Source organism: Engystomops pustulosus, unplaced genomic scaffold, assembly GCF_040894005.1.
Source record: "Engystomops pustulosus unplaced genomic scaffold, aEngPut4.maternal MAT_SCAFFOLD_272, whole genome shotgun sequence".
NCBI lineage: Eukaryota > Metazoa > Chordata > Amphibia > Anura > Leptodactylidae > Engystomops > Engystomops pustulosus.
The window spans coordinates 49,672-64,154 of NW_027285151.1; the positions used below are offsets into that span (position 1 = coordinate 49,672).

General features: G+C 51.3%; 2 protein-coding genes across 2 annotated transcripts in view; one reads left to right on the plus strand and one right to left on the minus strand.

Annotated features, from left to right (window-relative positions):
- The window catches only part of PRRC2A (proline rich coiled-coil 2A), a 38,947-nt gene extending 35,810 nt beyond the window's left edge, over positions 1 to 3,137 (minus strand). The window contains exon 1 of the mRNA XM_072132217.1: positions 2,953 to 3,137. The gene's annotated coding sequence lies outside the window, so the exon portion shown is untranslated. The remainder of the gene's footprint in view (positions 1 to 2,952) is intronic.
- Positions 2,334 to 14,483, plus strand: part of LOC140110392 (T-cell antigen CD7-like) — a 56,799-nt gene continuing 44,649 nt past the window's right edge. Inside the window, exon 1 of the mRNA XM_072132218.1 lies at positions 2,334 to 2,490. The gene's annotated coding sequence lies outside the window, so the exon portion shown is untranslated. The remainder of the gene's footprint in view (positions 2,491 to 14,483) is intronic.

The window sequence follows — 14,483 nt, forward strand, 5'->3', positions numbered from 1 at the left end:
GGGGAGCGCAGCCCCTGCACCGACACCGAACATCACTTTATTCATCCGTAATGGGCGAAGTGTAAGCAGAGCGTCCGAGGAGCGCGGCCCTGCACCGACACCGAACATCACATTATTCATCCGCAATGGGCGAAGTGTAAGCGGAGCGTCCGGGGAACGCGGCCCTGCACCGACACCGAACATCACATTATTCATCCGCAATGGGCGAAGTGTAAGCGGAGCGTCCGGGGAACGCGGCCCTGCACCGACACCGAACATCACATTATTCATCCGCAATGGGTGGAGTGTAAGCAGAGCGTCCGGGGAGCGCGGCCCCTGCACCGAACATCACATTATTCATCCGCAATGGGCGAAGTGTAAGCGGAGCGTCCGGGGAGCGCAGCCCTGCACCGAACATCACATTATTCATCCGCAATGGGCGGAGTGTAAGCAGAGCGTCCGGGGAGCGCGGCCCCTGCACCGAACATCACATTATTCATCCGCAATGGGTGGAGTGTAAGCGGAGCGTCCGGGGAGCGCGGCCCCTGCACCGAACATCACATTATTCATCCGCAATGGGCGGAGTGTAAGCGGAGCGTCCGGGGAGCGCAGCCCTGCACCGAACATCACATTATTCATCCGCAATGGGCGAAGTGTAAGCGGAGCGTCCGGGGAGCGCGGCCCTGCACCGACACCGAACATCACTTTATTCATCCGTAATGGGCGAAGTGTAAGCAGAGCGTCCGAGGAGCGCGGCCCCTGCACCGAACATCACATTATTCATCCGCAATGGGCGGAGTGTAAGCGGAGCGTCCGGGGAGCGCGGCCCTGCACCGACACCGAACATCACATTATTCATCCGCAATGGGCGAAGTGTAAGCGGAGCGTCCGGGGAGCGCGGCCCCTGCACCGACACTGAACATCACATTATTCATCCGCAATGGGCGGAGTGTAAGCGGAGCGTCCGGGGAGCGCGGCCCCTGCACCGAACATCACATTATTCATCCGCAATGGGCGAAGTGTAAGCGGAGCGTCCGGGGAGCGCAGCCCTGCACCGAACATCAAATTATTCATCCGCAATGGGCGAAGTGTAAGCGGAGCGTCCGGGGAGCGCAGCCCTGCACCGACACCGAACATCACATTATTCAACTCTGTCTGCACCTCATTTATAAAGGGGTTACACAGATTTCTGGCTCAGTAAGAGGGGCGTGGCCTGTGCAAAAGGAGCGTGGCCAAAATTCTGCCGACACAACAGAATTTTGTCCTATTGGACACTATTACAGACAGAAGTGTCACCAGATCCAGTCTCATCTCACAGATCTTTTCATAAATCCCATTGTTTTTTATTATAAAAAGTTCCGATTCAATTCCTCACAGTTTTCTACATCTCTGCTTGCTGTCCTCCTATAGGAAGCTTCATTGTATACTTCCTGAGGATAAACACTGCTCCCTGGTCATGTGATGTCACACAGGTGCACGACTCGTTATATCCCCGGTCATGTGATGTCACACAGGTGCACGGCTCGTTGTATCCCTGGTCATGTGATGTCACACAGGTGCACGGCTCGTAATATCCCCGGTCATGTGATGTCACACAGGTGCACGGCTCGTTATATCCCTGGTCATGTGATGTCACACAGGTGCACGGCTCGTTATATCCCCGGTCATGTGATGTCACACAGGTGCACGGCTCGTTATATATCCCCCGTCATGTGATGTCACACAGGTGCACAGCTCGTTATATATCCCCCGTCATGTGATGTCACACAGGTGCACGACTCGTTATATCCCCGGTCATGTGATGTCACACAGGTGCACGGCTCGTTGTATCCCTGGTCATGTGATGTCACACAGGTGCACGGCTCGTAATATCCCCGGTCATGTGATGTCACACAGGTGCACGGCTCGTTATATCCCTGGTCATGTGATGTCACACAGGTGCACGGCTCGTAATATCCCCGGTCATGTGATGTCACACAGGTGCACGGCTCATTATATCCCTGGTCATGTGATGTCACACAGGTGCACGGCTCGTTATATCCCTGGTCATGTGATGTTACACAGGTGCACGGCTCATTATATCCCTGGTCATGTGATGTCACACAGGTGCCAGGCTCGTTATATCCCTGGTCATGTGATGTCACACAGGTGCACGGCTCGTTATATCCCTGGTCATGTGATGTTACACAGGTGCACGGCTCATTATATCCCTGGTCATGTGATGTCACACAGGTGCACGGCTCGTTATATCCCCGGTCATGTGATGTCACACAGGTGCACGGCTCGTTATATCGCTGGTCATGTGATGACCCATGCACCTGTGTGACATCACATGACCGGAGACACAGGAAGCAGATCTTGTAACTTTGTAGAACTTTTCATTACACAAACAACATCAAAATACAGAACGTGGACGACCCCCGGAGAGACGAGACCCCACACCCCGATCCTGGGGGGCCCCACAGTCCATCCCCCGCACAGGAGGGGCTCCCCGAGCCCCCCACACATCAGGTGATGTATATACATGTCACACAACAAGGAGCATATAATGTATACAGTCACATGACCCTCGGAGGGGCTCTCCTCCCTGTATATAAGGAGTATATAATGTATACAGTCACATGACCCTCGGAGGGGCTCTCCTCCCTGTATATAAGGAGTATATAATATACAGGTAATAACCCCCCAGAGAGCACTAGACGGTCACATGACCTCATTATTATTCACCTCCTTATAATGGAGCCCGGGGCGGAGGGGAAGGGGTTAAAGCCCAAGAAACGCACAGAAATGTGAGCAGGAAGCCGCAGCAAAGACGCAGGCGCCGGGGCGGGGAGGACGCGCAGTGTGCACGGGGCGGAGGATGGAGAAGACTGAACGGAAAACAAAATGGCGACACTGCGTCTCCTACGACCACAAACAGCAGCCCCGGGCGGGATGGACGGCGGCGCCATCACCAGCCCGGCCCATACCCACCTGGGCTCGGCGCGCCGGGGGAGGGGGTCCGATGAGCGGGTGTCCGGGATGGGCTCCGGCCGCCGGGAGGAGGATGCTCGCGGATTGTCTTTTCCCCCCCGGTTTGCTTCAATCTGGATGGGGGAGGGGGAGAGATGACAAGATGGAGGCAGCAGGACCGCGCTCACTACGTCACAGCTCTCCAGGCCTTCTGATTGGGAAGGCGGGATCCGGAGACACGGTAACGGTGATTGGTCCACCTCTGAGACAAGGCGGAGCTTTCATTACTTATACTCCAATAGCAGAGCGGATGCCTTCATCCCAACCAATCAGCGTTATTGTTGTCCTGAAACGTGAATTACCCACAACGAGGCTCGGAGCGCAAATTGGATGCTTGGCTCTGGTGTCTGCGAAGCTGTGGCGGCCATGTTTGTGTATCCAGCTGACAGCTGGAGCATGCGCTCTACTGCTGGCAACTCCTGAGTACTGTGTGTGGGCGGAGTAATCAGGACTCTCACTGTCAATCACTGTGTATGGGCGGGGCAAGCAGAACTCTCACTGTCAATCACTGTGTGTGGGCGGGGCAAGCAGAACTCTCACTGTCAATCACTGTGTGTGGGCGGAGTAATCAGGACAATCACTGTCAATCACTGTGTGGGCGGGGTAATCAGGACTCTCACTGTCAATCACTGTGTGTGGGTGGGGTAATCAGGACTATCAATCACTGTGTGGGTGGAGTAATCAGGACTCACTGTAAGTCACTGTGTGTGGGCGGAGTTATCAGGACTCTCACTGTCAGTCACTGTGGGTGGGGAAATCAGAACTCTCACTGTCAATCACTGTGTGTGGGCGGAGTAATCAGGACTCTCACTGTCAATCACTGTGTGTGGGCGGGGTAATCAGGTCTCTCACCATAGCTCCCAACCGTCCCGATTTTGCCGGGAAAGTCCCGTTTTTCGTACCCCTGCCCCGCGTCACGGGCAGCTATGAGATTGTCACGGATTTCCCCCCCAGGTCCCGCTGTGTCCCGGCGCTGTGTCCGCATAGTAAATACTTTGAAAGCCTGAACTCACAGTACAGAATGGCTTCTACAGACATCGGGCAGGGAATCCTTTTCAGAGAAGTGTCGGGTTAGCAGAGAGCAGGGACCACGTCATCAGGTCAGATCAGTATCTGTCCATATATGGTCACTGCATCTCCTAGGCTTCCCCAGAGCAGACATCGGGCAGGGAATCCTTTTCAGAGAAGTGTCGGGCTTAGCGGAGAGAGCAGGGACCACGTCATCAGGTCAGATCAGTATCTGTCCATATATGGTCACTGCATCTCCTAGGGTTCCCCAGAGCAGACATCGGGCAGGGAATCCTTTTCAGAGAAGTGTCGGCTTAGCGGAGAGAGCAGGGACCACGTCATCAGCTTCAGATCAGCATCTGTCCATATATGGTCACTGCATCTCCCAGGCTTCCCCAGAGCAGACATCGGGCAGGGAATCCTTTTCAGAGAAGTGTCGGGGAGAGCAGGGACCACGTCATCAGGTCAGATCAGTATCTGTCCATATATGGTCACTGCATCTCCTAGGGTTCCCCAGAGCAGACATCGGGAGGGAATCTTTTTCAGAGAAGTGTCGGGTTAGCAGAGAGCAGGGACCACGTCATCAGGTCAGATCAGTATCTGTCCATATATGGTCAGTGCATCTCCTAGGGTTCCCCAGAGCAGACATCGGGCAGGGAATCCTTTTCAGAGAAGTGTCGGCTTAGCAGAGAGCAGGGACCACGTCATCAGGTCAGATCAGCATCTGTCCATATATGGTCACTGCATCTCCTAGGGTTTCCCAGAGCAGACATCGGGAGGGAATCTTTTTCAGAGAAGTGTCGGGTTAGCAGAGAGCAGGGACCACGTCATCAGGTCAGATCAGTATCTGTCCATATATGGTCAGTGCATCTCCTAGGGTTCCCCAGAGCAGACATCGGGCAGGGAATCCTTTTCAGAGAAGTGTCGGGCTTAGCAGAGAGCAGGGACCACGTCATCAGGTCAGATCAGCTTCTCTCCATATATGGTCACTGCATCTCCTAGGCTTCCCCAGAGCAGACATCGGGCAGGGAATCCTTTTCAGAGAAGTGTCGGGCTTAGCGGAGAGAGCAGGGACCACGTCATCAGCTCAGATCAGCATCTGTCCATCTGTGGTCACTGCATCTCCTAGGGTTCCCTAGAGCAGACATCGGGAGGGAATCCTTTTCAGAGAAGTGTCGGCTTAGCGGAGAGCAGGGACCACGTCATCAGGTCAGATCAGCATCTGTCCATATATGGTCACTGCATCTCCTAGGGTTCCCCAGAGCAGACATCGGGCAGGGAATCCTTTTCAGAGAAGTGTCGGGGAGAGCAGGGACCACGTCATCAGGTCAGATCAGTATCTGTCCATATATGGTCACTGCATCTCCTAGGATTCCCCAGAGCAGACATCGGGCAGGGAATCCTTTTCAGAGAAGTGTTGGGCTTAGCGGAGAGAGCAGGTACCACGTCATCAGGTCAGATCAGCATCTGTCCATATATGGTCACTGCATCTCCTAGGGTTCCCCAGAGCAGACATCGGGCAGGGAATCCTTTTCAGAGAAGTGTCGGGCTTAGCGGAGAGAGCAGGTACCACGTCATCAGGTCAGATCAGTATCTGTCCATATATGGTCACTGCATCTCCTAGGCTTCCCCAGAGCAGACATCGGGCAGGGAATCCTTTTCAGAGAAGTGTCGGGGAGAGCAGGGACCACGTCATCAGGTCAGATCAGTATCTGTCCATATATGGTCACTGCATCTCCTAGGGTTCCCCAGAGCAGACATCGGGCAGGGAATCCTTTTCAGAGAAGTGTCGGGCTTAGCGGAGAGAGCAGGGACCACGTCATCAGCTTCAGATCAGCATCTGTCCATATATGGTCACTGCATCTCCTAGGGTTCCCCAGAGCAGACATCGGGCAGGGAATCCTTTTCAGAGAAGTGTCGGGTTAGCGGAGAGCAGGGACCACGTCATCAGGTCAGATCAGTATCTGTCCATATATGGTCACTGCATCTCCTAGGGTTCCCCAGAGCAGACATCGGGCAGGGAATCCTTTTCAGAGAAGTGTCGGCTTAGCGGAGAGCAGGGACCACGTCATCAGCTTCAGATCAGCATCTGTCCATATATGGTCACTGCATCTCCTAGGGTTCCCCAGAGCAGACATCGGGAGGGAATCCTTTTCAGAGAAGTGTTGGGTTAGCGGAGAGCAGGGACCAAGTCATCAGCTTCAGATCAGCATCTGTCCATATATGGTCACTGCATCTCCTAGGGTTCCCCAGAGCAGACATCGGGCAGGGAATCCTTTTCAGAGAAGTGTCGGGCTTAGCAGAGATCAGGGACCACGTCATCAGGTCAGATCAGTATCTGTCCATATATGGTCACTGCATCTCCTAGGGTTCCCCAGAGCAGACATCGGGCAGGGAATCCTTTTCAGAGAAGTGTCGGGCTTAGCGGAGAGCAGGGACCACGTCATCAGGTCAGATCAGCATCTGTCCATATATGGTCACTGCATCTCCTAGGGTTCCCCAGAGCAGACATCGGGAGGGAATCCTTTTCAGAGAAGTGTTGGGTTAGCGGAGAGCAGGGACCAAGTCATCAGCTTCAGATCAGCATCTGTCCATATATGGTCACTGCATCTCCTAGGATTCCCCAGAGCAGACATCGGGCAGGGAATCCTTTTCAGAGAAGTGTCGGGTTAGCGGAGAGCGGGGACCACGTCATCAGGTCAGATCAGTATCTGTCCATATATGGTCACTGCATCTCCTAGGATTCCCCAGAGCAGACATCGGGCAGGGAATCCTTTTCAGAGAAGTGTCGGGCTTAGCGGAGAGCAGGGATCACGTCATCAGGTCAGATCAGTATCTGTCCATATATGGTCACTGCATCTCCTAGGGTTCCCCAGAGCAGACATCGGGCAGGGAATCCTTTTCAGAGAAGTGTCGGGGAGAGCAGGGACCACGTCATCAGCTTCAGATCAGCATCTGTCCATATATGGTCACTGCATCTCCCAGGCTTCCCCAGAGCAGACATCGGGCAGGGAATCCTTTTCAGAGAAGTGTCGGGTTAGCGGAGAGCAGGGACCACGTCATCAGGTCAGATCAGTATCTGTCCATATATGGTCACTGCATCTCCTAGGGTTCCCCAGAGCAGACATCGGGCAGGGAATCCTTTTCAGAGAAGTGTCGGCTTAGCGGAGAGCAGGGACCACGTCATCAGCTTCAGATCAGCATCTGTCCATATATGGTCACTGCATCTCCTAGGGTTCCCCAGAGCAGACATCGGGAGGGAATCTTTTTCAGAGAAGTGTTGGGTTAGCGGAGAGCAGGGACCAAGTCATCAGCTTCAGATCAGCATCTGTCCATATATGGTCACTGCATCTCCTAGGGTTCCCCAGAGCAGACATCGGGCAGGGAATCCTTTTCAGAGAAGTGTCGGGCTTAGCAGAGAGCAGGGACCACGTCATCAGGTCAGATCAGTATCTGTCCATATATGGTCACTGCATCTCCTAGGGTTCCCCAGAGCAGACATCGGGCAGGGAATCCTTTTCAGAGAAGTGTCGGGCTTAGCGGAGAGCAGGGACCACGTCATCAGGTCAGATCAGTATCTGTCCATATATGGTCACTGCATCTCCTAGGGTTCCCCAGAGCAGACATCGGGCAGGGAATCCTTTTCAGAGAAGTGTCGGCTTAGCGGAGAGCAGGGACCACGTCATCAGCTTCAGATCAGCATCTGTCCATATATGGTCACTGCATCTCCTAGGGTTCCCCAGAGCAGACATCGGGCAGGGAATCCTTTTCAGAGAAGTGTCGGGCTTAGCGGAGAGCAGGGACCACGTCATCAGCTTCAGATCAGCATCTGTCCATATATGGTCACTGCATCTCCTAGGGTTCCCCAGAGCAGACATCGGGAGGGAATCCTTTTCAGAGAAGTGTTGGGTTAGCGGAGAGCAGGGACCAAGTCATCAGCTTCAGATCAGCATCTGTCCATATATGGTCACTGCATCTCCTAGGATTCCCCAGAGCAGACATCGGGCAGGGAATCCTTTTCAGAGAAGTGTCGGGTTAGCGGAGAGCGGGGACCACGTCATCAGGTCAGATCAGTATCTGTCCATATATGGTCACTGCATCTCCTAGGATTCCCCAGAGCAGACATCGGGCAGGGAATCCTTTTCAGAGAAGTGTCGGGCTTAGCGGAGAGCAGGGATCACGTCATCAGGTCAGATCAGTATCTGTCCATATATGGTCACTGCATCTCCTAGGGTTCCCCAGAGCAGACATCGGGCAGGGAATCCTTTTCAGAGAAGTGTCGGCTTAGCGGAGAGAGCAGGGACCACGTCATCAGCTTCAGATCAGCATCTGTCCATATATGGTCACTGCATCTCCCAGGCTTCCCCAGAGCAGACATCGGGCAGGGAATCCTTTTCAGAGAAGTGTCGGGGAGAGCAGGGACCACGTCATCAGGTCAGATCAGTATCTGTCCATATATGGTCACTGCATCTCCTAGGATTCCCCAGAGCAGACATCGGGCAGGGAATCCTTTTCAGAGAAGTGTCGGGTTAGCGGAGAGCAGGGACCACGTCATCAGGTCAGATCAGTATCTGTCCATATATGGTCACTGCATCTCCTAGGGTTCCCCAGAGCAGACATCGGGCAGGGAATCCTTTTCAGAGAAGTGTCGGCTTAGCGGAGAGCAGGGACCACGTCATCAGCTTCAGATCAGCATCTGTCCATATATGGTCACTGCATCTCCTAGGGTTCCCCAGAGCAGACATCGGGCAGGGAATCCTTTTCAGAGAAGTGTCGGGCTTAGCGGAGAGCAGGGACCACGTCATCAGGTCAGATCAGTATCTGTCCATATATGGTCACTGCATCTCCTAGGGTTCCCCAGAGCAGACATCGGGAGGGAATCCTTTTCAGAGAAGTGTTGGGTTAGCGGAGAGCAGGGACCAAGTCATCAGCTTCAGATCAGCATCTGTCCATATATGGTCACTGCATCTCCTAGGGTTCCCCAGAGCAGACATCGGGCAGGGAATCCTTTTCAGAGAAGTGTCGGGTTAGCGGAGAGCGGGGACCACGTCATCAGGTCAGATCAGTATCTGTCCATATATGGTCACTGCATCTCCTAGGATTCCCCAGAGCAGACATCGGGCAGGGAATCCTTTTCAGAGAAGTGTCGGGCTTAGCGGAGAGCAGGGATCACGTCATCAGGTCAGATCAGTATCTGTCCATATATGGTCACTGCATCTCCTAGGGTTCCCCATAGCAGACATCGGGCAGGGAATCCTTTTCAGAGAAGTGTCGGCTTAGCGGAGAGAGCAGGGACCACGTCATCAGCTTCAGATCAGCATCTGTCCATATATGGTCACTGCATCTCCCAGGCTTCCCCAGAGCAGACATCGGGCAGGGAATCCTTTTCAGAGAAGTGTCGGGGAGAGCAGGGACCACGTCATCAGGTCAGATCAGTATCTGTCCATATATGGTCACTGCATCTCCTAGGATTCCCCAGAGCAGACATCGGGCAGGGAATCCTTTTCAGAGAAGTGTCGGGTTAGCGGAGAGCAGGGACCACGTCATCAGGTCTGATCAGCATCTGTCCATATATGGTCACTGCATCTCCTAGGGTTCCCCAGAGCAGACATCGGGCAGGGAATCCTTTTCAGAGAAGTGTCGGGTTAGCGGAGAGCAGGGACCACGTCATCAGGTCAGATCAGTATCTGTCCATATATGGTCACTGCATCTCCTAGGGTTCCCCAGAGCAGACATCGGGCAGGGAATCCTTTTCAGAGAAGTGTCGGCTTAGCGGAGAGCAGGTACCACGTCATCAGCTTCAGATCAGCATCTGTCCATATATGGTCACTGCATCTCCTAGGGTTCCCCAGAGCAGACATCGGGAGGGAATCCTTTTCAGAGAAGTGTTGGGTTAGCGGAGAGCAGGGACCAAGTCATCAGCTTCAGATCAGCATCTGTCCATATATGGTCACTGCATCTCCTAGGGTTCCCCAGAGCAGACATCGGGAGGGAATCCTTTTCAGAGAAGTGTTGGGTTAGCGGAGAGCAGGGACCACCTCATCAGGTCAGATCAGTATCTGTCCATATATGGTCACTGCATCTCCTAGGGTTCCCCAGAGCAGACATCGGGCAGGGAATCCTTTTCAGAGAAGTGTCGGGCTTAGCGGAGAGCAGGGACCACGTCATCAGGTCAGATCAGTATCTATCCATATATGGTCTCCAGGGCTTCCCCAGACACAAGCTCTAGACTGTAGACAGGAGCCTTAACTAACTGAGCTATAAGCCCAGTGATACAGAGCTGAGGATTTCTGGTAACTAAGAAGTGTTATCTGCCATTTACACTGTGACACAGACTAATGCACTGATATATAGAGAGGGATCTTCTCAGAGATTATTATTGTAATTATTGAAACTAATATTATTATTATTAATTTTATTATTTTTATTATTATGGAGACGATTATTAATAATAGTAATAATAATAATAATCTCCATAATAATAATAATAGTCTCAATAATTACAATAATCTCTGAGAAGATCCCTCCCTATATACCGAGGCATTAAATCTGTGTCACAGTGTAACAATAGTCATAGTTCTTAGTTACCAAAATTCTACACCTTGTTAATCACAGAGGTTATAGCTCAGTGAGTTGAGGCACTGTGTCATTATTGTAGATGGACACTGCAGGTTCTGGGTTCAAATCCCAATGAGGATAATTTTTTTTTTTTTTTTTTTTATTGAGATGATTTTTATTATTATAATATGGCTAAAATTTGGGGTGTGGCTTAGGGGGAGGTATGCTCTCACTGTCAATCACTGTGTGTGGGTGGAATAATCAGGACTCTCACTGTCAGTCACTGTGTGTGGGCGGAGTTATCAGGACTCTCACTGTCAGTCACTGTGTGTGGGCGGAGTTATCAGGACTCTCACTATCAGTCACTGTGGGTGGGGAAATCAGGACTCTCACTGTCAGTCACTGTGTGTGGGCGGGGTAATCAGGACTCTCCCTGTCAATCACTGTGTGTGGGCGGAGTAATCAGGACTCTCCCTGTCAATCACTGTGTGTGGGCGGAGTAATCAGGACTCTCCCTGTCAATCACTGTGTGTGGGCGGAGTAATCAGGACTCTCACTGTCAATCACTGTGTGTGGGCGGGGTAATCAGGACTCTCACTGTCAATCACTGTGTGTGGGCAGAGTAATCAGGACTCTCACTGTCAATCACTGTGTGTGGGCGGGGTAATCAGGACTCTCACTGTCAATCACTGTGTGTGGGCGGGGTAATCAGGACTCTGTCTTTTTGGAGTCCTGTCCGGCCATTACATGGGCTGAGGCAGTGGATTGGCCATTGTTATAGGATTGTTTACCTGATGATACATTTTTGGTACCTTAAGACTTTGGATTTGTTTGGTTACTACCACTTTTTTTTATACTGTTTTTTGCCTCAGTTTGGACATTTTCTGTCAGTTTTGATGATATTTTTCTAGGTGACAACATGGGAAATTCTGAGAAATATATTGGGGACAGACCACTTCCCCCGTGGCTCCTCGGACTTGCAGAGGTTTTGTAGAGTGGATGAGCACAGAGCGAGGCAGAGCCGCTTCTTATATGGAGCCCTGTATATAGGGCGCGTGGTTTGGGGGAGGGGGGCTGAACGTATGTATAAGTGACATCCATAATACACCCATAACCCTGCTATACGTGGCACATATTTACAACTTCCACGGCTGCTGTCTGAAATAAAAATGAGAAAAAGAAACAGCGCCCCCAGTGACATGTGGCTGTGCTTGGTATTGCGGGCAGTGGTGCGGAGCCCATGTACTAACCTCTTTCTACCAGCAGGAGGCAGCACAGAGACTGAGGCCCATTTTTATTCTGCCTCCTTATATTCCAATTTCTTGAAATTTTTGGGAAAAAAAATTGGGGAGGTTTTTTTTGTATACAATATATGTTTTCCTGGTTTCTATATATATTTTTTTTTTTTTGAAGAAATTTTTTTTTTATTTTCATATAATAAAACATAATAAAACATACAAACAGATGGATGAGCTTTTTCCAAATATCTTGACTTCGCAGAGCCAACATACATCTATCACATGTCACAAATTGAATTATTAGGTGCTTTGTCTCATCCCTTATCCCCTAATATCAGATAGGGAACAATAACATAATATACCATAACAATAAAAGTCCCCCCCCCCTCCCTGCCTTAATGCCTGTGTGTATACTCCCACCACCCCTCCAGCCTCCCCCCCCTCCCCTCCCACTATTCTAGATTTTTAATCCCCCCAATCTACCCCTTAGGTCTTCTTGACAGTACCATTGGGTATATTGGAAGGGAGACATAAGTTCCACAATTTCCTGTCTATTGTAGTGATTGGTTATGAAAACTTTCCATTTTTAAAAGAAGTTCTTCGCTCCCTTTTCTTTATGACGTAAAGTATCAATCCTATCTATGTTAAAAAGGTGTTTCAATTGTTCAATTAACTCTGTTACTGTGGGTGAAGAGCTCTGGAGCCAATGAGACAAGATGCATCTTTTGGCCACTAGTAGCACTATATGGGGGAACCTCAGTCGTTTTGGAACACTTCCTTCTACTATTTCCCTCTCCTGATCCTCCTCCTCCCTCTCCTCCTCTTGGCTGCCGATATCATGGAATAAACACTCTCGAGGGTGTTCTATAATATTAGTGTTCCAATGACCATTAATGTAATCTACCACTTGCGACCAAAATCTTTGAATACTGGGGCAAGCCCAAACACCATGCCACAGATCTGGAAGTACTGCTCCACACTTGGGGCAATCCGTGATACGATCTGGTCTATTTTTTTTTTAAATTTAAAATATAAAACATAACAATGTAAACCATAAAGCAGACGTTATATACAATAACTCACCTGCTGCTCCATTCACACCTAGAAATAAGAATAACTGAACGTACAGCAAATACCACAACCGCACCCAACTAATTATCACATCCAAACCCAAAAACAACAAAAACAAGCCACACCCACAAATATAACTCACCCCACACCCTCTAACCCCAGACAGATCCTAAGGAATGGGTCAATCGCGAACACGTACAGTAGTGGGCTCAGAGGACAACCCTGGCGAACACCAGACCCGACCTCAAAAGAGCGGCCAATCCAACCGTTCACAAGCGGGAAACTCTCTGCCCCTGCGTACAAAACCTTTAGCCAATTGACAAACTCCCCCGGCAGGCCATACCTCAGAAGGACAGACCAGAGGTACTCGTGGTTAACCCGATCAAACGCTTTTGCCTGATCCAAGGACAGCATGTACCCCTTCCAGTTACCAGCCCTGCCCTGCTCCACTGCCTCCCGGACACAAAGCACAGCACTAAATGTACTGCGGCCTGGAACAGAGCAGTGCTGGGTCCCCGAAAGGAGCCGGGGCGCAAACTGCACCAGCCGATTAAACAGCACCTTTGCCAAAACCTTTCTGTCCGTATTGAGAAGCGCTATGGGACGCCAGTTCTCAATACGAGATCGGTCCTTACCCTTTGACAGGATGATCAGGGCAGACCTCCTCATTGACTTCGGCAGAGCGCCCGAAGAAAGACACTCATTGAATACCTCAGTCAAGAGGGGAACCAAGGCGTCCTTAAAGGTCTTATAAAACTCAGATGTTAAGCCATCCGGACCTGGCGATTTCTTGAGGGCGAGCCCTTCAATCGCCCGGCTGACTTCCTCTTCCCTGATCACTTCGGTCAAAACATCAAGAGAGGGGTCTACTCCTGGCTCAGGGACAGTTTCAGCCAGGAAAGCCGACATCACATCCCGATCTAGATCCTTCCTGCCCAAGAGGTGTGAGTAGAAGGATCTGACGACCTCCAGAATCCCTGATCTGGACCTTTTCAGGGATCCCGTACTGTCAACCAGTCCCGTGACAACTTTACCATTCACTGACATCTTGCAGTTTCTGTAAGGGTCGGGCGAGTGGTATTTCCCGTAATCCCTCTCAAAAACCAAAGATGCGTGTCTATCGTACTGACACCTCTTCAGCAAGGATTTCACTCTGGAGATGTCCTCACGACTACCTCCAGTCGAGACAAGATGCTCGAGTTTCCTCCTCAGGCCCTGATACAGGCGGTACCTGTCCAGGCTCCTGAGGCTCGAGAGCTGGCGGAAGAATCTCGCCACCCTTTTCTTGAGCATCTCCCACCACTCTGACTTACTGCTACAAAGGCCCAGCAATGGTCCCTGGCTCTGAAGAAAGTCCTCAAAGGATTGTCTGATCTCCGCTTCTTCCAGGAGAGACGAATTGAGCTTCCAGTAGCCTCTTCCCATCCGGGGGTCTCTGTAACATTCAGAGAAAACAAAATTAGACAGTGGTCGGAGAACTCCACCTCAACAACGGACACTGCTGAAGAAATGGCTTCCTCCTTTAAATAAAACCTGTCTATTCTAGACCTGCAGCTACCCCTATAATAGGTGAACCCCGCGTGGCCTGGGGTGTGCCGGATGTGGACATCCACCAGG